The sequence below is a fragment of the Macadamia integrifolia genome, unplaced genomic scaffold, assembly GCF_013358625.1.
Source record: "Macadamia integrifolia cultivar HAES 741 unplaced genomic scaffold, SCU_Mint_v3 scaffold1291, whole genome shotgun sequence".
In the NCBI taxonomy this organism is placed as follows: Eukaryota; Viridiplantae; Streptophyta; class Magnoliopsida; order Proteales; family Proteaceae; genus Macadamia; species Macadamia integrifolia.
The window spans coordinates 42763-68703 of NW_024868146.1; the positions used below are offsets into that span (position 1 = coordinate 42763).

General features: G+C 40.5%; 1 non-coding gene across 1 annotated transcript; it reads left to right on the forward strand.

Annotated features, from left to right (window-relative positions):
• The first annotated feature begins 18659 nt into the window (after window positions 1-18659).
• Window positions 18660-18766, forward strand: LOC122063318. Its single transcript, XR_006135301.1, has one exon. It is a non-coding gene; the product is annotated as a small nucleolar RNA R71 (small nucleolar RNA).
• Window positions 18767-25941: the final 7175 nt, after the last annotated feature.

Consider the following 25941-nt stretch of genomic DNA (forward strand, 5'->3'; position numbering starts at 1 on the left):
CACTTTGTGGCCGATGGTGATTCCGATATCGTGCACTTCGGGACTATACTTGGAAATGGGTACGCCTTGTGGCCGATGGTGATTCCAGTATTGCGTAGCCCATACTCAACTACTCATATGCTAGACAGGCATATAGTCATGGGTTACACTTTGTGACTGATGGTGATTCTGGTATTGTGTACCCCAGGATTATACTTGGAAATGGACACGCTTTGCGGCCGATGGTGATTCCGATACTGCATTGTCCATACTAACTGCATTATTATGTAAGGTATGTAGAATAATTATGGTTAGGAGACATTCCCTATGCTATGTCCCCTTGACAATAGGGCATAAGGTGTTGGATAACCCGATACTGGTATATTCGATGAACCTTTTCGAAATGCCACACATGTGGTACAATGTGATTGTTGCTGGAGGCAGGAAATAGTTCAACATAGCTAATGGTGATTCCGGTGCTGTGACTGCCAGGAGGGGGTTATTAGGGGTTTTTTGGATGACCGATGGTTGCATTCCGGGACCAACAAGCTCCTAATCATAACTAGGGTTTGTATCGTTGGGTGACCGATGTGTGAGTTTCGGGACCAAAGATATAGCCTAATATGTCGTAGTAGCACTTACCAGACTTAGTTGTATGCTAGGTGGATTAATAATCAAATGAATTGCATCATCTTCATCATGGATATGTGTTTAATTCTATACTCATGACATCATGGATTATTATGTTATAATTTTTTGTGCTTGATTGTGCATGAACCCCACCCATCACTGAGCTAGTTGGAGCTCACTCCTTATGGATATTGCTTTTTAGATGATGATGTAGGTACAGTGGTGCCATTGGGTTGTGACTCGACTTCCTCTGGACCCGAGCACAAAGTAAGTGACTGGTGGATTCCAGATGCTGAGGAGAATGATCCAGATTATGCCTATGACCACTATGCATACGCGACACCATAAGTTGCATGCTCCCCTTTTGATTTCTTTGATGCCGAACTGGATATTGGTATTCTTTTTGGGGTTATTATATATAAGTCTTGGATATATGTTATTGAATAATTGGTTATGGATATATGTTATCATTAGACATTTCCCCCATTTGACTTATATTTCACTATTTTATACTCTGATTCCGCTATAATTGTTCTGGTGGTTCGGTGTTGTGAGGTTGTGATTGTTAAGGTACTGTTATCAGAAATCCTGGTAGAAGTGTAAGATGGGTAAATGTCTTACTCTCACACATTTGGTATCCCATAATGGGGATTGGGGTGTGACAACTTGGTATTAGAGCAAGATGCTCTGCCTTAACTCACAACTTGACTGAACCTTGATTTCTTAGGGATTAGGATTCAAATAAAAAAATCTTAGGACCCCAAATATTAGAAATACACAATTAGAAGACAAGTATAGGTGTTAAATCCATTTCATGATATATAAAGAACTTGATTATATAACCTTACACAAAATTTTCTCAAATAAAATAACTGAAAGCATGGAAATCCTATTCTAGCCTAAATTTTCTAGGAATTCAAAGTTGACATAAGCAAAGAACAGGAAATAAAAATTCATAACTATACCTAGCATACTGAAAAATAAAAGCCGGCTATCGGGAAGCATAAAACAAGGAAATCCTAACACTACTGGGGCACTATAGGCTACTACTCCTGCTGCTCAGGCTGATGCTACTCCTGGTCTTGGGCCAGATTTTGAGAGTGTGTCCTAATTTCTGACACGGGAATTCTAAAGTACAAGACCACCTCCTTCATCTACCTTTCCATGGACCCCACACAGTTATCAAGGAGATAGTAGCTCCTATCCACGCTCTCCAGCCGATTATCCATCCTCCTCAAAATGTTGTTGGTGATGTCTAGACAGGCCATCATGTCATTCAACCCATACCCTCTAGAGCCCCAAGAAAAGGAAGCAGCAGTAGTCCCCATAACATGTGGGGGAGGTGGTGGAAACACTCTAGGAGGAGGTATGTGTGGAGGAGTTGGAGGGTCAGCACCATCCTGACCACCCCTATTGCCACCTCCTACTGGCCCTCTACATCCATAGGATTCTACCCTTCTTCTTCCTCCTCCTCAGTCACCTTGTTCATATTTATGGTCATTTTCTTCAGAGACTTTTGGTTAAAGTCAAGGACATCAACCCCCAGCCGCTCCTCATCATTCAACTCCACCCAAAGTGCTTGAAGACCTTAGTTAGGATCCGACCATAGCAAAGGTTCCCAGACTTGCGATCCTTGACTTTCATCACTATAGTCCACATCAGCATCTAGGGAAGACAAATTGGCACCCCCATATAAACACAATAGGTGACATATACTTGTAGGATAGATACCTCATCATAGTGTCCACTAGTGGGGAGGACATTCAACTAAATGGCCCGGTACACGACCTTCGGGGTAGCACGATAGTTGGCAGTTCGATACCACCCCGCTTCATGCTTCGTAAGCATGTGGCCCATCTCTACCTGAACATCAAATTTCTGGACCTCATAGGATAGGGTCCTGGGAGGACAGTAGGCCAGATCCCCCACATCAAAAATCATAAGAATTTTCATCAACTCGGCCATGTCAAAGGATATGTCGACCCCCTTCACCCTCGAGGTGATCCTCATATCCTTAATACTATGGTTCACGCACCACAAGTTGCAGTAGAAGTACCTCATAAGCTGTGGTAGTACATCCTATCCGGCTTCAATATGTGGTATCACCCTATGGCATCAAAACGTTAGCTGAGGTGGAATCGTCAAAAATCCCTTACACCTACATACTTGTCGGGGTCAATGTTCCGGTACTCAAAAGTCACCCAACTGTCTTGCTCCACCATAGACTGGAACCAGAAGTGATCATATTGCTCCTCTACGGGAAGAGCCCGTTGTTGTTGAGCAGCAACACAACGGGGAAGAGCTCTACATCTAGACATGATCACAGAAAACAAGTATATGGGATTTTGGGATACCAAAACCTAGGTTAGAAGAGAATAACCAAATCAAGGAAGAAATTCCAAAATCTAGTTTAAGGGAAGAGAGGCACTCACCTTGAATGCATAGACGATGATAATCGGGTGAGAAAACACATGCAAATAGCGAGGAAGGACTGGGGCAAGCTTCTTTGGCTGTCTCCTCTCTTTCTCATCAAACAAATTAGGGTTTTGGTGAATGAGGAATGACCCCTGCACCCTATATATCATGTTAGAAGTCCACCCGAAACAAGGTCACTGGAAACACTAGGCTAGATCCGATGGCTATTTTTGGTGACCAATTTTTGGAAATTCAGCCTCTGTTTGCTCCACTGGAAATAGGACTGATATTTTCGGTGGAAATGTCTTGTTTTTAGTGACTTGCGGTATGTTTTAAGTGAATAGTGCCATATGGGAATTTAAATTTGTCTTAATTCCTTAATTATTTTTTTCCTTCCTATTATGCATGCGTGTGAATTATAGTATCATGTGGGACCCCTCCTATGCATGCGTAACCATGACATGCAACTTGTACATACATGTGGGAACAAGAATCATGTCACGATGGAACATCCGATCTTGTTCCTATGCATCACCTCCTGCTTCCCCTACGTTGAACCAAGGCAGACCACATAATGTGCCGATGGCCCCACTTGTCCCTATGGTCCAAGATGTTGCCACCATAATGGGCAATATGATGCATAAAGTGGAACAAAGACAAGCTTAATTTATAGTCGAGATTGATACCCGGATCTAGGTAGCTATGGAGGCCCGAAATGCACCACCCGCACCCCTTACTCCACCAGCACCAACCCTAGAGCCCGCTAGCTCAGCCACCCCTCAAACATTCGATGGGGTTCAAGGGCAAGTGCAAGGGAAGGTAGAAGCCCAAGCTTAAGAACATGTTGAAGGGTGGACTGATCTAACAAAGATGATGGAAAAGTTCCAAAGGCTTAGGCTTCCGTACTTCTCCAATGTGGACCAAGATCAATTGTTGCCCTCGAGATGGATTGGAGGCATGGAGAAAGTTTTTAGGTTGATGGGCTGTAATGATGTGCAGAAAATACTATGTGCCAGCTACCAACTGCAAAATGAAGCCGATGCCTAGTGGAGGGCCATCGAGCCCATTCTAAGGGTATCCAACACAAACCCCAATTGGGAAGATTTTAAAGAAACATTCTTCAAGAATTACTTTCTTTAGAGCTTCAGAGATAGAAGGGAGAGTGAGTTCTCTCACTTAGTGCAAGGGTCCCATTCGGTACTGAAATATCAACAATGCTTTGAGGAGTTATTCTAGTTTCCTCCTGAGCAAATCCAAAATGATCAGGCCAAGGCAAAGAAATTTGAGGAAGGGTGGAGGCCAAGTATTAGTTCAACAATGGTTGGGTTGAAGTTGCAAATCTATGCTGAGGTGGTCCAAGTGGGCAAATTCATTGAAGACCCGCAAGCACAGCAAGGAATGGGAAAGAGACCCATGGGGTTCACTAATTATAGGGGAGCCAACAAGCTTTCTAGAGGCCCTTATATCAACCCAACTCTAGTCCAGTTTAGAAAACCAGAAGCAAATCAAGCCTACCAATCCTCCCACTTTAGTGGTGTATCTCAGACTATGGGTTCAAACCCTAGGTGCTTTCACTGTGACTAGCCGGGTCACTTAGCCAGGACATGCCCCCACCGTTGGTCGGGTGATGCACATTATACTCTACCACGTAGGCCCCAGCAAATATATGCAGCCAATAGGCCAGTACAACCACCATAGGGCCAGAGACCCCAAGGAACGGTGTTTGTTATGGTAGCTGAGGATGCAAGGCTACACTAGGTGTGGTGATAGGTACCCTGTTGATATCATTATTTGACTCAGGAGCATCCTATTCATTTGTGTCACCAACATTTGAGAAGAAGATGGGGATTCCACCCAAGAGCTTGACTCAGTGTTTGGCCGTTAACACATCCACAGGAAGTGTAGTGGGTTTGAACTATGTATATGAACTATGCCCGGTAACTGTAAATGAACATGATTTAAATGCACACTTGGTCGAGTTGGACATGACCAACTTTGATGTGATTTAGGGATGGACTGGTTGTCCGCTTACAAAGCCAATGTGCTATGTGCAGAGAAGGTGATAATTTTCAGACCCCGTGATGAGGAAGAATTCACCTTTAAGGGGGATAAACCCATGAAGGTTATTGTATCAGCTCTTCAAATGAAGAAGTTATTGGATCAAGGGTGTCAAGGCTACTTATCATTTGTGATGGATATTAAGGTAGAGATCAAGCCATTGACCGAATTGGATATGGTGAGGGAATTTCTCATTTTGTTTTCAGATGATTTAATGAGATTGAGTTACACCGGTGCCCTAACCCGGTCTAATTTGAACTATTGTGATAGGTCTCGAACCAAAGGTGGAAAGTACCATTGGGTTTTGTCTCACGGTTGCCCATTGCAAAAGGGGGAGAGATGACCCCACTTGCTCGTGTATTGCTTGCCAATCCAACTAGAGGGGATTCAGACCTTTCGATCTTAGACGGTAGGTACCCCACACCTGAGCCCCGGCAAGCACCAAAACTGCTAGAAGACCATAAGCACAGCCTAGGTTAACTACCTGTGCAAGACCAATGGATGGATAGCAAGCAATCAAGACAGGAAATTATCTTAACCACTGGAAATATGCCACCAGAAGAACCTGGGCTTGAATCCGGTGGGCTAACTCCGTTGGCTATTTGTGCTACTGGACTAGTTTTGATGCCCATGGACCCCACCTCCTGCATTGGGCACAGCCCTGGATGAACACACGCACCCTCTCATACTTTTCCCTAGACTTGTGTTGCATATGAGTCCAAGGAAATGGGCCGTGTGTCCTAAAGGTAGGATTAACCTACTTGGACCGGACCGGAAACAAGCCCTAAGGACCTAACTTACTATATAAGTGGAAATGAGGAAATGATTCCTCATTTCTTACTTATACAAGTTGTGGGAGGGGGAAGAGAAGAGAAAGGAAGAAAGAGGAAGAGGAAGAAAGAATAAGAAGGGGAAAGAGTTTGGAGCTCACCTTGGTTCTCGGTTGCCACATCGTTGCTAGAATCCTTGCTGGAGGTAGGTTCCACTTCTACTACATCCTCTCTCTTCATTTTGACCTAGGATAGTTGTACAAGAGGTGATCGTTGACATAGACACATCCTGATATCGGGGAACAATCATTTCACCTCCTTGATGTGATTATTGAGCTCAAACCAAGTCTGGTGAACTCCGGTAATGCTTGTGACCAAATGACCATCCAGGGTTTTAATCGTTCGATCGATGTATCTCCCAAATGGCCCGATGAAATCAGGATTTATTTAGCTTAAAATGATCCTCGGAACACCCCCTACAAACTCCATGGAACAAATTTCAACAATCAGACCTGAGCCAGAAAGCCCTAAAACCCATGGGCAACTCCTGTGTTTCCATAAAAAACACTAGACCAGGATCCGGTGGCTGTTTTCGATGAAGTGTCTGGGCTTTAGGAGATCTCTGCCAGGGCCAACATCTGATGAATCCGGTGGGTTTTAACCCTATCTTCAGTGACTAAATCCGGTGACCTCCCAGTGCTATCAAATTTGATAGTGATTGTACCCTTGGGGGGTAGACCTGGTGGGTCCCCGTCAGGTGTTTTCGACACCCATTAACATCTGATTATCTTTGTGTCTAGGATAGAGATGCCCATGTACCCTAAGGCAGGAATTGAGTTGAACACTCGATGGCCGTAGTTGAAACCCAATCCGTTCGAACTTAAACAAGGTGAGGGATGGTTGAATTTTATTTTGGAATTGTTTAATTAATATAGAACTGCTCACATGTGTAGGATTCTCATATGATATTTAAATTGCTTAAATGATGATCTATAACATGTTATATTTTGATGGATATGATATGAGTTGTATGTTATGAGATGGAATATGATGTGGTCAAGGTGGTACCAGTACCATGATTGCCATATGTTTGTTGCATTCATGCATTACTTATGTGCATTAGAATTAATTGTTGTCGCGGATTACACTTTGTTGCCGATGTGTTCCCAGTATCGTGTACTCTAGGACTGCATTTGGAAATGGATATGCTTCATGGCCAATGGAAATCCCAGTGTTGCGTAGCCCATACTCAACTGCTATGCATGCTAGATAGGTATATAGTCGTGGGTTACACCTTGTGGCCGATGTGTTCCCGGTATCGTGTACCCCAGGACTATACATGGAAATGGACCTGCTTCAAGGCCGATGGTGATACCAGTGTCGTGTGGTCCATACCAACTATATCATTATGAAAGATATGTAGAATATTGTGGTTAGGTAATATTCTCTATGCTATGTCCCCTTGCCAATAGGGGGTAAGGTGTTGGATAACCCAATGGTGGTATGTTCGATGAACCTTCTTGGAATGCCACACCCGCGGTACGATGTGATTGTTGTCGACGGTGGGAACTAGTCTAGCATGACCGATGGTGATACTGGTGTCGTGACCGCCAAGAGGTGGTGATCAGGGGTTTACTAGGTGATCGATGGTTGCATCCTGGGCTCGGCGGGCTTTTAATCATGGCTAGGGTTTGTATCGCTGTGTAGTCGATGGTGGTTCCGAGACTAGGAATACAACCTAATGTGTCGTAGTAGCATTACTCGAATTAGTTGTGTTGTTAGGTGGATTAATAATCAAATGGACTGCATCATTCTCATCATGGACTATGTGTTTAATTTCTGTATTCATGTCATCATGAAATATTATATATATGAATGCTTGTGCTTGATTGTGCATGAACCCCACCCCTCACTGAGCAAGTTAAAAGCTCACCCCATGTATATGCCCCCTTTTAGATGATGATGCAGGTACAATCATGATGTCTCGTGACTCTATCCTCTAGACTAGAGTACGAAGTGAGCGACTGGTGGATACCGGAAGCAAGGGAGCATGAACAGGACTGTGCCTACAACTTCTATGCATATGTGGCACAATGAGATGCTTGGCGTATTTTTGTTATTTTGATACAGAATTGTGGATGGTATACTTTTGGACTTATTATTTATAAGTCATGGATAATTGTATGGAATAACTTGGTTATGTATATATATGATATCACTAGATGTTCCCCATTTTAATTATGATTCCGCTACTATCGGTTGGTTTGTGTTGTGAGATTGTTAATGTTAAGGTATTGCTATCAAGGATCTTGGTAGGTTTGTAAGATGGGTACGCGTCTTACTCACACCACTGGTATTCCTAATGGTAAGTTGGGTTTACAAGAATTGGGGTGTGATATATTGCCCCCAGGACCAAGAGATAAAGTTTGTGATAGACTTACTCCCAGGGTCAGCACCGATGTTAAAAGCCCCTTACCACATGGCCCCCACAGAATTTAAGGAATTACAAGTGCAGCTTCAGGACCTTCTAAATAAAGGGTTCATTAGACCTAGTGTGTCTCTGTGGGGAGCACCAGTACTATTCATAAAAAAGAACGAGAGTATGAGATTGTGCATTGATTACCATGAGCTTAATAAGCTAATAATTAAGAATTGATATCGTTTGCCAAGGATTGATGATCTATTTGATCAGCTGCAGGGCACTAAAGTATTTTCTAAAATTGACCTTAAAGTGGCCTACCACCAACTGAGGATCAAGGATAGTGATGTCAGCAAGATAGCCTTCAGATCTTGGTATGGACACTACTAGTTCTTGGTGATGTCATTTGGATTGACTAACACACCAGCTACATTCATGGATTTAATGAAACAGGTATTCCAGAATGTTTTGGATAAGTTTGTGATTGTGTTCGTTAATAACATTTTGGTATACTCCAACAGTGTAGAAGACCATGCTATCCATTTAAGATTGGTATTGCAACATCTGAGAGAGAAGTAACTCTGTGCCAAGTTCAACAAGTGTGAATTTTGGTTGTCACAAGTGGCATTCCTAGGCCACATTGTCTCAAATAAGGGTATAAAGGTTGACCTAGAAAAGGTGAAGGCAGTTCTAAAGTGGGACACTCCGAAGAATGTGGCAGATATTTGTAGTTTCCTTGGACTTACTGGGTACTACAGGAGGTTTATTGAGAACTTCTCTCGCATTTCTGCACCAATGACCCAACTCACACACAAGGATATAAAATTTGAGCGGTTTGATGTTTGTGAGAAAAGCTTCAAAGAACTAAGGTAAAAGTTGGCATCAACTACGATCCTGACTATCCCGATCAGTACAGGTGCTATGGTTGTGTACAATGATGCCTCCAAAGTAGGATTGGGCTATGTATTGATGCAGTATGGGAAGATCATTGCCTATACATAACTGAAGGAGTATGAAAAGAACTACCCCACTCATGACTTGGAGTTGGTAGCTATAATATTTGCCTCAAAGATTTGGTGGCACTACTTGTATGGTGAGAAAAGTGACATATACAGTGACCACAAGAGCCTCAAGTATTTCTTCACCCAGAAGGAGCTCAACATGAGACAGAGGTGTTGGTTAGAATTAATGAAGGATTATGACTGTATTATCCACTACCATCCAGGAAAGGCCAATGTGGTAGCCGATGCACTTAGTCAAAAATCTCAATCACCAACTCTTGCGTCACTAACCACCAATGACCATCTTATAGAGGAGGCCAAGAAACTGGATTTGGAGCTACTAGTGGAAGGTGTCACCTTATCATTATCAGCATTGGTGGTGTAGCCTAGCCTAGTGGATGGGATTACTGCAGCTCAGGTTACTGATGCAGAGTTGTTAAAATTTATAGCAGACTGCAAGGAAGGGAAACGAACCCGAATTTCTCCTTGACTGAAGGTGGAATTCTTAAACTCAAGGGAAGTTTGTGCGTGCCTAGTGATGGTGACTTGAGAGACACTATTTTGAGAGAGGCCCACAGCTCTCCGTACTCCATTCACCCCGGCAGCACCAAAATGTATAAGGACCTAAAAGCTTCCTATTGGTGGAAGGGAATAAAGATTGATGTGGCCACACATGTGTCGTGGTGCCTCACTTGCCAACAGGTCAAGGCAGAGAGACAAAGACCCCATGGTTTACTACAGTCACTACCTATTCCAGAGTGGAAATGGGAGAATGTCACCATGGACTTCATCATAGGATTACTCTGCACCAGCAAGGGTATGGATGCCATTTGGGTAGTTGTTGACTATTTGACCAAAGCAGCTCACTTCATCCGAATTAAAGTCACCTTCTCCATAGACAAGTTGGCCAAGTTGCACATAGATAACATCATCTGGTTGTATGGTGTACCAGTTAGCATCATCTCAGATCAAGATCCCAAATTTACTTCTAAATTCTAGATATGTGTGTAGAAGGTTATGGGTACATAGCTGAATTTTAGCACGTCATTTCACTCATAGATCGATGGGCAATTGGAAAGGACTACCTAGACCTTGGAGGACCTGCTGCGAGCATGTGCTCTGAACATAAGTTATAGTTGGGATGAGCACATCTTCTTTAGTAAGTTATCCTACAACAATAGCTACCAGGCCACCATCGGTATGTCCCCATTCAAAGCACAATATGGTAGGAAATTCTAGACTCCTCTCTATTGGGACGAGGTTGGGAAGCAGCATATTCTAGGTTTGGACCTGAAAAAGGCCACTAATGAGAAAGCGGTTATGATCAAAGAGAGAATCAATGCAGCTTATTCCAGAAAAAAAATTTATGTGGATGTCAGAAGGAAGGATCTGGAGTTTGATGTGGGAGACAAGGTGCTCTTACAGATCTCCCTAGTCAAAGGGTAATGCGGTTCAGCAAGAAGGGAAAGCTAAGTCCTAGGTATATGGGACCTTATGACATTTTGGAAAGGGACTAGTGGCATACCGGATAGCCATACCATTGGAATTGGAGGGCACCTGTTTGAAATTTAAAAGTAACCACAAGCATATAGATCAGTGTAGCTAACGGGTCGAACACAAGGAGAGCAACCCCTTTATTTTAAACTTCTTTTAGTAATGCAAAAGTGTAACGATTGATATTGGTGATCTATTTCTAACTACTACCCTAAAATACATGCATCTAAAAGCGTTTTAACCAACACATCTAGGAATTTAAATACTTCAAACCACGCAAATAAAAAGTAAATAATTGAAAGTAAAGTGCTGAAATGAAATAAATAAAATAAAAAGGGTACAAAAAGCTAGAGAGAGGCACATAAGTAGATTTCTCTACTTAGCCCGAGGGATGCACCATAAACAATATGAGCTTCCCTACTCGACTAGACAGTACTCTTATAAGGGTTTTTCTACTTGGCTTATGGGGAAGGGATGCAACATAAATAATCAAAGTAAAAAGATGATTCTATAGCTAGAGAGGGGCAAAGCCAACACATGCATCTAGCCAAGGACCTTGGGGGAAAGGGCAAACAATAAAGTAAAAATTGAAATTAAAAACCTAAGTTAAGAAGGAAAGGGTAGTCAAGAGAGAGAATGAGAGGGGGAAGAGAAAACTTATGAGAAGCCTACCTACCTGAACCTCAATACTTGAACTTGATTGAGATTTGAAATACTACTAGTACTAAAAACTAGATCTAGAATAAACCAAATTTGAAATTGCTAGTACTAGAGAAAACAAATCTGAAAGAGAAACTTGAACTTGAACAGAAATGCTTCAAAGCTTGGATCTTGTCACCTTGATCTAAATCTTGAACTAAAGAATTAAAATTACAATACCATAAACCATAACTATGAAAGAAAACTTGCATATTTATGAATTAAAACTCCATTACAAAAGTGTTTAACCAAAAGGTAAGAAGAACCAAAAGAGACTAAACCTAGAGAAGAGAACTAGAGAACGAGATAAAACCCTAAAACTGTATTGCACCTAAGAAGAGAGAAAAAGGGAGCTCAAAAATAATAATTAGCCATCCTCTCCCCTTGAACATTTTTTTTATTTATAGAGAAATAGGGAGAGAGACCAACGATTAGGATTCGGGGGGCCCAAAATTGTGAGCTGAAGGAGAGAGAATACAAAGAATTGTAGGAGAGGAGATCTCCCATGATTTCGGTTTCCTCTTTATTTTCTTTCTTTTTCTCTCTTAAACTTGCGCACAACATCCTCTCTTGGAGGATTTGGACATCTTTGTTGATGATTTGGAGGAGAGAACCCCTCCTTGGCCAACCTCTATTCCTTGCTTGAACCGATTGTGATGAGTAGGAGAGAGAAAATCTTCCAAAAAAAATACCAACCAAGAGGTTCAAACTTGAGACCTCCTAATAAGCAAGGGATTTTGCACACTACAACTCACAAACTACGCTAGGCAGTTGTTGATACTAAAAACAAATCTTCAATCACTTAAGGGTGTGGCCCATCGATCCTTGTTGGTATTTGGAATATTTGTTGTACACCTGAGACAACTACAAATGGGATGGTTCTACATCTCGGTTTACTTCTGATCTATTATTCTTTTTCTAGCCCGAAAAGAATAATCACTTGTACAGGTGACCAAACGGATGTGTACTTTTAATGCAACACGTCCATCTTGCTTAGAATTTTGTCCTCTTTGTAAATATGAAAAGAACAGGTCTTCTTTACGTGTAAAATTGGATATACGATGCCTGATAATCCTTAAGGTCTTTAAAATTCAAAATCTGCAAAAAGAGAGTAAAACCCAAGGTAGCTCCATTCTAAATATGTAAAATACATGCTCTACTACCTAAGATTTCACATATAAATGTGCTCATCAGAATTCTCTCACACTTAGACTTTGCTAGTCCTCGAGCAAAACAAAAAGAAAAAGAATAAAAATAAAAAACCTAACTCACTTTCGTAGGAATCACGGTTGCACTTAGCATGTGCAACAAGCTTTTAAATCCCTAGGTCACCCCTGGTGGACGAGTTCTGTCTCGTGGGTATTTGCAGTGAATTTACACCCAAAATAAAAAAATCAAAAACAAAAAAATCAAAATCCCAACCTTGGCTAAAGGTAAAGGCCATACTAATCCGGAGCAAAGATAATTCATCTTACACTTGATCTAGGGGCCCCCACACTTGAATTTTTATTACCCCATATCGATTTCAGGCACAAGCATATTTCTTTAATCTGTAACTCACATTTGCTCTTCTAAAACATCCTTATCTTAAGGCAAGACCACTTGTGAAGTAATAGGGAACCAATTGGAGTGTTTTTTACTAAACATGTTACCAAGGCATTGATGACATTTACACATACTTTCCTATTGTGTGGTTTTCTTTCTTTCTTTCTTTTTTTCATAATAAACTCTATCCTACTCCACTACAGTTGGCTTGAATGACATGGTGGAGCAAACACCAAACACCCAAGTTACTATGTAGCTTCACTTTTTGTATATGCCCACATAGACAGTGATGCTAGAGTTCTTTTAGAAGTTTTCTCTCTAGGAATTTTGATCAAGACACCACGCTTCCTGAGGCGCAATGCCCTATCTAGTTCTAAGGAAATCAACTCTTACTTTTCATTTTATATCACTTTCCACCCTTCATTTAAAATTGTGTATTTGTCAGATCATGCCAAATTAAAAAGAAGGTCTCAACTCCAAATCAAAACTATAAGGGGCCCACAGACTTACATATGGTCCAACACCATAAAACAAGGGTTTCTTATTTTTCAAAAGAGAGTCCCATCTCAAGACACAGGCTTTTTTTTTTTTCTCAACAAGGTTTTTTTGTGTTCAAAATGGGTACCCTAATCAAAATTTTTTCTTTTTTACATCAAGTAACCGAATGGTATGATCATTAGCCTAAAGCCAAAGTAGAACTTCATCCTTAGCAAGCTCAAAAACAAAAATAAAAACAAACAAAACAAAGTGAAAAAAGCAAAAAATAGTTTCCCTCCCCTACACTTAAGTCATGCAATGTCCTCAATGCATGGAAAGAATTACAAGCAAATAAAATGCAAGGGGGTCATATCTGATTAAAATTTAGTCATCAGTGTAAAGAGGTTCATGGAGATCCAAGACCTCTTCACTAGCAATAGTAGGAAACTCGAGGAACAATTTCAAACGCTAACCATTAACCTTCGAAACTACCTCTGTTCCTGGATTTAGAATCTCCACAGCCTCATGGGGATATACATTATGGTAATAAATGGGCCATCCCATCAGGATCTAAGCTTACCAGGGAAAAGGTGCAGCCAAGAGTTGTACAATAAGACCTTATCACCAATTGTAGAAAAATTGCACATAATGTGCTTATCATGGAAGGCTTTGGTCTTTTCCTTGTAAATCCTAGAACTTTCATAGGCATCATTCCTAAATTCCTCCAACTCTGATAGTTGGAGCCTGTGATGAATACCAGCATTAGACAAATCAAAATTGAGCTTCTTGATGGCCTAAAAGGCCTTATGCTCTAACTCAACTGATAATTGACAGGCTTCCCATACACCAAACGGTAGGGAGACTGACTAAGGATGGTCTTGAATATAGTCCGATGGTCCCATAAGGCATCAATGAGCCTAAGGGATCAATCCTTACGATTGGGATTAACAGTTTCCTCCAAGATTTGTTTGATCTGCCTATTAGACACCTCCACTTGGCCACTAGTTTAGGGGTGATAAGGGATTGATAACTTATGGGTGATCCCATACTTTTTCATCAAGGCCTCAAAAGGCTGATTACAAAAATGAGTACCCCTATTACTAATTATAGCACGTGGTGTACCAAAGAGGGAAAAGATGTTTTCTTTGAGAAACTGATCCACCATTTTGTGGTCATTAGATTTATAAGGTATGGCCTCCATCCATTTAGAAACATAATCAATAGACAAAAGTATGTATAAATTCCCAAAGGAGTTAGGGAATGGTCCCATGAAATCGATGCCCCACACATCAAATATCTCAATTGCCAAAATAGGGTTGAGGGGCATCATGTTCCTCTAAAAAGACTGGCAAGTGGGACAAGCAATAAAATCTGTATTGGAGAACCTTTGCGGTAGTTTTTTTAGGTCCAAAATATCCATCACATGCATGATCAGGCACACAACGTCTAATAATTTGGTCAGGATAAACTTTAAAAAGATAAGGATCGTCCCAAAAGAAATGCTTAACTTGGGAAAGGAAAAGATACCTATCTTGGGTGGACCAATGATTCGGAGTCACACCTGAAACTAAGAAGTTGACAATATCAGCAAACCATGATTCACTAGACATTGCAAGTAACTGTTTATTTGAAAAAATTCTTGTTGACTGGAGAATCGATAGTCAAGGAATTGGAAAGATAAGATAAATGGTTTGCAACTAGGTATTCAACTCCTTTCTTATCCCTAATTTCTAAATCAAACTCTTACAAAAGTAAAACCCACCTAATGAGATGGGTTTTGGTATCCTTCTTCTGAACTAGGTATCTAAGAGAGGAATGATCAATGTACACCACCACATGTGACCAAACTAAGTAAGACCAAAAATTTTCTAGTGCAAACACAACAGTTAAGAATTCCTTTTCAGTGGTTGTATAGTTGAGTTGTGCATCATTTAGGATCCTACTAGCATAGTAAATGACAGTGGGCATCTTATTAATCCTTCGATCGAAAATCGCTCCTACGATAAAATCTAAAGCATCACACATCAGTTCAAAAGGTTCAGTCCAAACAAGTGGTTGACCAATGGATGAATTGGTCAACTCCTTTTTAAGGTGCTTGAAGGATTCTAGACACTCTTTAGAAAACTCAAAAGTTTGATCTTTGAAAAATAGTGCAGTGAGAGGGCAGGCTAACTTACTAAGGTCCTTGATGAACCTTCTGTAGAAGCTAGTATGACCCAGAAAAGACCAGACATCCTTAACAGATTGGGGAGGTGGTAAATTATCAATTAAATCCACTTTGGCTCTATCTACCTTAATTCCCTCCTTCGATACTACATGTCTTAAAACAATACTAGATTCAACCAAAAAATGACATTTTCCCAATTCAAAACCAAATTCTTAGATATGCACCTTTTCAAAACTAGGGAAAGATGGTGAAGACACTCAAAATAAGAATTCTCATATATTGAAAAGTCATCCATAAATACTTCTAAGAATTTTTTAACCATGTCAGAAAAGATGCTCATCATGCATCATTGGAACGTAGTAGGGGCATTCCAAAGCCCAAAGGGCTTACGGCTGTAAGCAAATGTTCCATATGGGCATGTAAAAGTGGTCTTATGTTGATCCTCTAAAGCAATTAGGATTTGATTATAGCTAGAATATCCATCAAGAAAATAATAGTGTTCATGTCCAGCTAACCGCTCTAACATCTGGTCAATGATTAGCAATGGGAAGTGGTCCTTCCAGGCTGCTGCATTAATTTTCCTATAATCTATACACACTCTCCACCCTGAGACACAGGTTGGAATTAGTTCGTTATTGGCATTGGAAACTACAGTAACACTAGACTTCTTGGGCACTACATGAACTGGGCTTACCCATTGGCTATCAGAAATAAGATAAATTATTTTATGATCCAAGCACTTTAGAATCTCTTTCTTAATGGCTTCCATCATCACAGGGTTAGCTCTTCTTTGAGGTTTCGTGGATGGTTTGAAATCCTCCATAAGATGTATATGATATTACACAATAGAAGGACTTATACTCTTGATGTCAGCTATGGTCCAACATAGGGCTTCCTTATTGTCGTTTAACACTTTAAGTAACTCCTCTTCCTAGCTAGAAGTCAAATTTGAAGAAATTATTACAGGGAGAGTCTGGTCAGGCCCTAGGAAAGCATACCTCAAATTAGATGGCAACTTCTTAAGATCTAGCTTAGGGGGCTCTACTATTGAAGGTTTGGGAATGGAATTGGAAAAGAGTCCTAAGGACTCCATAGGTGTGTGAAGACTCAAGAATTTAGAAAAGAAATTTTCACTATCATCATCCAACTCATCCATATACTCTTGGAACTCTGAATCAAAATCAATATCAAAGTTTGTAATTAAATCATCAAAAAAATCCAAAAAATCCTCAAGCATATTGATCTCTTCTTCCATATGTGGTTGCTTGCCTATCCTAAACATGTTAAACTCAATAGTTTGGTTGTCAAAAGATAACCTTAGGAAACCATTCCTGCAATTGATTAATGTATTACTGGTAGCCAGGAATGGTCTTCCTATAATTATTGGGATCTCATCCTTGGTTGAGAAAGGCTTGGTATCTAACACAATGAAATCAACTGGAAAAATAAATTCTCCTACCATAAGTAAAACATTCCTCAATCATCCCTTTAGGAATCTTAACAGACCTATCTACCAACTAAAGAGTAGTTCCAATGGCTTTTAATGCTCCCAATCCTAGCTCCTGTGCCAAGGTCAAGTAAGGCATGCTCAATGTAGGTGTTGCCTATGACATAAGCTATGATAGGGCTCCCTGGATCCTTATACTTGGCGGTTATAGGTTGAGTAATTATGGAACTAATGTTACCTGTCAAGAACACCTTTTTGGGCACATTAGTGATACGTTTGTGAGTACATAAGTCTTTCAGGACCTTTGCATAGACGAGGATCTGGATATGGCATCCAAAAGAGGGATGTTCACTTCTACATTTTTTAAGATTTTGAAAATCTTGTTCATGGAAGCAGTCTTCTTTTCGTTTATCAACTGGTTAGGAAAGGGGACAGAAGGAACATAAGGACAGTTAGGGATTGCCCCTTTTCAGAAGAAACATTTTTGGTTTCCTCAAACAAGTCATCTTTAGTTTCAGAAGAATCTTTAGGTTCATCAGAAGAACCTGGAATAAGAGGTACACTTATGTCCTCAACAGAAGGAGATTTAACAGGAGTAATAAATGGGAAAGATTTCAGAACACTCTGTTGGTACTCTCTACCACTCCTAAGGGTATAAACAACATTACATTGGTTGGAGGGCCTTTGTTGGGTTTGACCTTGTACTACATTCAATGATGTATTAGGAGGTGCTTGTGAAGTAACTGGCAGATGATGCCTAGGGTTAGGCTCTGGTTGACTAGGTAAAGTTCCCTTCTCCCTCTCACGTAAAATTGAAACAACTTGGGTGAGTTCTCTCGTAAGATTTTGATGGCTTGTCATAAGGAGGGTCATATTCTTTTCTAAATCACTTACTCTACTTGCCTCTCTAGTGTTGGTAAACCTAGGGGTTTGCTGATAAGATGATAGGAGAGGTGGCCTAGGAAGACTAGCCTGAGGTCCTACATTTGGCTTAGGAAAAATATTTAAAACAAAAGATTGTTGTGCAAAGGGAGGCCTTTGGGGTCCAGGTTGACCTTGATTATGGAAATTGGAAGGCCCTGCTTGGTTACCCTGGTTCCAAGAGAAATTTGGGTTATTTCTCCACCCTGGATTGTAAGTGTTAGTATATGAATTATTCTGATATAAGGTATTAACACTTTTGTGGAAAATGCCCCCAAAGGTGTTGGGACATTCTTCCATAACATGTCCAGGGGACTGGCACCAATTGCACATCTTAACCATATTAACTGATGATGGCTTTCTAGGAACAATAGCCTTAATCATTTTGATAAGGCTATCTAAGTGGGCTTCCTTGGCTACTAACCCATCCAAAAAATAGCATTTACCTCCTATGGCTTTTTCACTTTCTTGGGTTGATTCCCACTCACGGGTTTTGTCAGCTAAGTTAAGTAAGAATTCCTATGTCTTTCCTTCATCTGTAAAGGATGTGAATCTCCCAAGGCATATAGACTCTATCATTTGTTTAGTTAGGTAATCAATACCCTCATAAATTATTTGACATAAATGGCATAAGTCTAGGCCATAATGAAGGCATTCTTGGAGTAGATCCTTGAATCTCTCCATAAGTTTGGAAAAGGACTCACTAGGCTTTTGCCTAAACTGAAGGATATCACTTCTAAGCTTATTGGTCTTGTGAGTTGGGAAAAACTTCTTAAGGAAGATAACTGTGAATTATTCCCATGAGGTTATGGAATTTGTGGGTAACCCATACAACCACTTCTTAGTTTGGTCTTTCAATGCAAACGTGATGAACCTAAGCTTAACAGCATCATCAAAAAGCTATTGGCCTTTAATTAGAACATATACCTCTTCAAATTCCCTAAGGAATAGGTGTGAATCCTCAGAGGTCAACCCATGGAAGTGGGGCAACATAGTGATGTATTGAGATTTGAGCTCAAAATTATTGCCCTGGGCTTGTGGTAGAATTATACAGGAAGGTTGGGCTATTCTAGCAGGGTAGAACCTATCTTTCAGAGATTTAGGTGGAGGGTTTTGTTGTTGGTCTCCCATATTGAAAGGTTTTAAAGAGAGCAAACATATAGGGTCACTACTTGTTGGATCTCTTCTTTCTAACCGATTCTTAGCATTACGTATCCACCTAACACTCATGCAACAGAAAACTACCCACAACTAGAGTAAGACAAGCACAAAAGAATGGAAAGAAAAACTTTTTTTTATTTTTGTTTGGGCTTTTTGGGAGCTTACCAACAGGGATCCAGGGATGCTCAGGTCAATTCCTGAGGTGTTGCTATAGGGTGAAACCTGTCTTTATCATACTGTGAGGCTTGGAGACCTCTACCGATACAACTATTATTGCAAGTTGTTCTTCTCAGGAATTCAATAAAACAAAAACAAAAACAAAACAAAGTACTCCGATTTACCAAAAGAAAGTGAAAAAAAACATGGAACTGTCTCCCTGGCAATGGTACCAAAAACTTGTTTGAAATTTAAAAGTAACTATAAGCGTACGGATCAATACCGCTAACGGGTCGAACATAAGGAGAGCAGCCACTTTCTTTTAAGCTTCTTTTAGTAATGCGAAAGTGTAACGATTGATATTGGTGATCTACTTCTAACTACCGTCCTAAAACACATACATCTAAAAGCGTCCTAAACAACGCATCTAGGAATTTAAATACTTCAAACCACGTAAATAAAAAGTAAATAACTGAAAGTAAAAGTGTTGAAATGAAATAAATAAAATAAAAAGGGGACGAAAGCTAGAGAGAGGCACACAAGTAGATTTCTGTACCTAGCCCGAGGGATGCACCATAAACAAAATGAGCTTCCCTACTTGACCAGAGAGTACTCTTACAAGGGTTGTTCTACTTGGCTTAGGGGGAAGGGATGCAATATAAATAACCAAAGTAAAATGATGGTTCCATAGCCAAAGAGGGACAAAGCCAACACATGCATCTAGCCAAGGACCTTGGGGGAAAGGGCAAACAATAAAGTAAAGACTAAAATTAAAAACCTAAGCTAAGAAGGAAAGGGTAGTCAACAGAGGGAATGAGAGGGGGAAGAGAAGACTTATGAGAAGCCTACCAACTTTAACCTCAATACTTGAACTTGAAAACTTGATTGAGATTTGAAATACTACTAGTACTAAAAACCAGATCTGGAATAAACCAAATCTGAAATTGCTAGTACTAGAGAAAACAAATCTGAAAGAGAAACTTGAACTTGATCAGAGACGCTTCCAAGCTTGGATCTTGTTGCCTAGATCTAAATCTTGAACTAGAGAATTAAAATTACAATAACATAAACCATAACCATGAAAGAAAACTTGCATATTTATTAATTAAAACTCCATTACAAAAGTGTTTAACCAAAAAGTAAGAAGAACTAAAAGAGACTAAACCTAGAGAAGAGAACTAGAGAAAGAGATAAAACCCTAAAACTGAATTGCGCCTAAGAAGAGAGAAAAAGAGAGCTAAAAAATAATAACTAGCCATCCTCTCCCCTTGAATTTTTTATTTATTTATAGAGAAATAGGGAGAGAGACTAACGATTAGGGATTGGGGGGCCCACAATTGTAGGGTGCAGGAGAGAGAAGAGAGAGAATCGTAGGAGAGGAGATCTCCCACGATTTTGGTTTCCTCTTTTTTTTTTCTCTCTTAAACTTGCACACAACATCTTCTCTTGGAGGATTTGGACATCTTTGTTGATGATGTAGAGGAGAGACCCCCTTGCCCGACCTCTATTCCTTGCTTGAATAGATTGTGATGTGTAGGAGAGAGAAAATCTTTCAAAAAATTTCTCCAAAAAAAATTCCAACTAAAGAGGTTTAAACTTGAGACCTAATAAGCAAGGGATTTTGCACACCACAACTCACCAATTACGCTAGGTAGTTGTTGATACTAAAAACAAAACTACAATCACTTAAGGGTGTGGCCCATCGATCCTTGTTGGCATTTGGAATATTTCTTGTACACCTGGGACAATTGCAAATGAGTTGGTTCTGCATCTTGGTTCAGTTCTGATCCATTATTCTTTGTCTAACCCGAAAAGAATAATCACTTGTACAGGTGACAAAATGGATGTATACTTTTAATGCAACATATCCATCTTGCTCAAAATTTTGTCCTCTTCATAATCATGAAAAGAAATAGGACCTCTTTACGTATAAAATTAGAGATACGATGCCCAATAATCCTTAAGGCCTTTAAAATTCAAAATCTGCAAGAAGAGAGTAAAACCCAAGGTAGCTCCATTCTAAATATGTAAAATACATGCTTTACTACCTAAGATTTCACAGATAAATGTGCTTATCAGCACCTATAATGTCTTCTATGTGTCCATGCTGAGGAAGTTCATACCCGACCCAACTCATGTTTTGACTTACATACCCCGTGATTTGGATGAGGATTATGCCTACATAGAGTTCTTGGAGAAGATTGTTGACCGGAAGGACCACATCCTTCGCAATCGTACTGTTTCCTTCATCAAAGTGAAATGGATGAACCACCTGGAGCAAGAAGCCTCTTGGGAGTAAGAAGATGAAATGAATAAATTATACCCTGGATTATTTGACTTACCAGGTATGTCACACCCCGTTCACACAGAACCAGACTGATGACCTGGTTAACATCTGTAAACCCAAAACCTGTCAGGATCATTTGATACAGTAACCACTACACAACACACACATAACTAAAGAGAGCAATCTCTATATTTCAGTGGAAGTCTTATATGTACATACCTATAAATACCCCAATACTGTTGATACCCAAATTGTATTACATAATATGTTTACATGTGGGCCTGTAGGCGTGATATATACACAAGAAATACAATTTAAACATCCAGAGCACAAAATGAGTAACATCACAAAAGAATCAAAAAGAATCCCAGGCTAGTATTCAATGTTGTTGTCCCACAACACAACTCTCGAATAGGTACTCGACCCCGTGCCCAAGATCTTCTGAGACTCACAAGTCTTCAATTGAAAACTCCACAATGGGTCCTGACTCTTGTTCCTCAGCCAGGTAACCTGCAAGATCATCTAAAAATGGTGTGCACGTGGGATGAGCTCACTAGCCCAGTAAGTGAAAAGAAAGACTAAGCAAGCATTCACAATACAAATGAATCTATATGCATGCAAGTTCATTTTATTATCCTAATCCACCTAGATGACAATTTAAGTCATAAGACATGTGCTACTCACAATCACAGTGCGCTTATGCCCCAGGTACAAGCCACGAACCCCATCCCGTGATACTCCCATAGGGTTGTCGAAAAAGGCCAGCCTACCAGAAAGTAAAATGGGCCTTGCCCTGCATTAAAGTAAAATGGGTATTTCCCTACATTAAAGTAAAATGGGCATTGCCCTACATTAAATTAAAAGCAGTATGATTGCCCCTCTTGTTATATCACCAAAGTTGTCGACCGTCCTAGTGATTGGGCGAGCATACTTCTAACCGCCACCATTGGTACACAAACTCGGGCTTCCCCCCAGTGATATACCCAACACCTAAACCCTATTGGGAAGGATCATAGCACAGGGATATATCATTCCTAACTGTATGCTCCTATATGAGACAATACAACTACATAGTGCCACCACGTCCCATTCCACGGGCCACCAATGCATTTGTTTCCACGCCGACTACCACATCTAGTCTAGCAATGCATCATATTCAATAATTTAAAGTCATCCATCTCATAACTCAAAGCAAGAATAAGCATTTAACAATTGAAGATATCAGCATACGAAGTCATAAATGAATTTCATAATGCACATGACAACGCATGCAAATGGCATTCGTAAATGACTAGGCTACGCACAATAATGAAATGATGACATGACTAGTCTATAACAATAATGGAATGATACAAAAATAATCCAAAAATAATTCAATGTCCTCTTCCCACTTACCTAATTGTGTACAATGATCACCTTTGCTACAAGGAAGATCCGGCATGCGATGACGTGAGTTTTTAGTACAACCTATCATAAAAGAGGTCAAGTTCAATATAACTCCATTTTATGTTCATAACCAATGGGGTACGATGATCCCAATGCATTTAGATTCACCATAGAAGGCTACCCAAAAAATTTGGGCTCATCTGAAACTCAAAAATTCAGATTGGTGGGTCAACTGACAGGCGAGGTACCTGCTGGTCCTTGCCCGCCGCTCAACTCAAGGGCCCTATAAGGACCAATAGGAGAGGAGCGACGGGTCAGGTGCCCACCAGTCCTTGCTCGTTGCTCGACCCAGGGGCACTTCCTAGATCGATGGGTCAGGAGTAGTGGGCCAGGTGCCCACCGGTCTTACTTACCTATCGAGCCAATAGCCTATCCAGGATAGGCAAGCTCCGGATTGGTGGGTCCGCCCATTTCAAGGCACCCACCACTCAGAACCGAGATTTTGCTATTCACTCTCATTCTTCATCCCACCTTGGGAAAATCACCATGGGTTGATTCAACCACATTTTCCAAAAATCTAAGGTCCTATATCATGATTCCAACATAGATCTAGGATCGATTCAAAGTTCTAAGCATGGGTTTTACCTTTTTGCTCAAGAACACTTTAAAAACCTCAAATCTTCCCTCTAGCTCAAGAGATCAACAAATGCTTCTCAAATCTTACAATTTCTTCTTCTAAAACCTTCATAAACAACATGTAGGTCCTTTATTAAACCTTAGATTTACATTCTCAAGAGGGATTAACAAGATCTAAAGGATTCCTACCCAAATCATAGGATTTCACTTAGGGGTTTCATGAGGGCTTAAGAAATACAGTCTTTACTCAAACCAAATCATAGATTTCGAGATGAGGGTCACTAATCCGGTGTCAGATTCAAAGGATCTGACCCCGATGATGAGCAACGATCATCTTCTTCCCCATTTCTTCCTTCTTTCCTTCTCTCTCCTTCGTTTCTCTCTCTTCTTTACTTTTCTCACCCACCTTGTAAAACAATAAATGAGGGTGAAAAAAAGTAATAAATGCTATTAATACTTGGGTCAAAATATCTAATAACCAGAGTGGTAGGTCACACTGGTGGGTCTAACCCACCTATGACCATCCACCAGTTGGCCAAAACTTAGCCAAAACATTGGGATTTTCGATGGGGCTCGAACCCGACACGTATTTCACTCTCGATAATTGATTAACATGCGTACTTGGCATAATATATGGTTATGTACCTTTATTATGCATACATGGCCTGGTGATTATGTGCAAGTGCATGGCTTGGGCACACAGACTTCACTAGGCACCGCCTCCAACTCATCTAGCCAACCAAAGTTTAAAGTCCCCCTTGCCATCATGTTCCATAAGGTACTCACCTCAGGTCGCTCGGGTCTAGGTCCTGGAAGACCAAATTGAACCAACTAAGGAAATTAGACCAGGTTTAGTAAGTAGGGTATCACATTTACCCCCCTTTTTGAAAATTTTGTCTTTGAAATTGTAGTACCTTGTTGTCCATAAAGATAAGGATACTTGGCTTGGATGTCATCTTCTTTCTCCCAGGATGCTTCTTAAAGCGAATGGTTGGCCCATTGAACCTTCACAAAAGCGATAGAACGATTGCGAAGAGTCTTTACTTTTCAGTCTAGGATTTCAGAAGGCTATTCTTAGTGGGTCATGTCAGCCTCTAAATATTCAAGTTCTATGTGCAACACATGTGATGGATCTTGAATGTACCGCTTCAGCATAGACACATGGAATACATTGTGAACATTGTTGAAGGAAGGCGGAAGAGCCAACATGTATACTACAGAGCCGACTCGATCCAAGATTTCAAATGGGCCAATATACCTCAGACTTAGCTTGCCCTTCTTGTGGAATCTAGACAACTCTTTGGTAGGAGATATTTTGAAAACACCTTTTGCCCTTCTTGGAATTTAATGTCTTTCCTGCAATTGTCTGCATAAATCTTCTGGCGTGATTAAGCTACCTTAATCCTTTCCTGAATGACGTCAACCTTGTCACACATCATTTGTATGATCTCCAGTCCTAGCATCCAATGCTCACTTACTTCATCCCAATATAGGGGTGTTCGGCACTTCCTACCATACAATGCCTCATATGGAGCCGTCCCAATTGTGGCTTGATAGCTATTGTTATAGGAAAACTCCATAAGAAGTATGTAGTCTTCCCAACTGCCCACTCATTTCCATTGCATATGTTCTGAGCATGTCTTCTAGTATTTGTATGCTTCCTTTAGATTTCCCATTGGTCTATAGATGGAAAGCTTGCTGGAGACTCTTCCAATACTCAGATTCACTTGTGTCCCCAAGGCTTGCTGGAGACTCTTCCAGAATCTAAATGTGAATCTTGGGTCTCTATCTGACACAATGCTTACCGATACTCCATGTAAATGGACTATGTTGTCCAAATAAAGTTGGGCTAACTTGTCCATAAAGTAATTGGTCTTGATCGGGATAAAATAAGCAACCTTGGTAAGCCTATCAACTACCACCCAAATTCCATCCATTCCCTTGGGTGTACGGGGTAGCCTGGAGGCAAAGTCCATGGTGATCCTGTCCCACTTCCACTCCGGTACAGGGAGCGGCTACAGAGTACCAAATGGTTGATGCCTTTCTACCTTGACCTTCTGATATATGAGACATTGTGCTTTATACAAGGCTATAGTAGTCTTCATTGCTGGCCACCAATAGCTTTGTTTAAGGTCTTTGTACATCTTCGTACTTCCAGGATAGAGTGAATATTCAGAACTATGTGCCTCCTTCACAATCTTGTCCTGTATTTCCATGTCATCGGGCACATACAACCTATCTCGATGGCCATTGTGAAGTCAGGGTCATTCATTGTTTGTTCCTAAATTTTCAG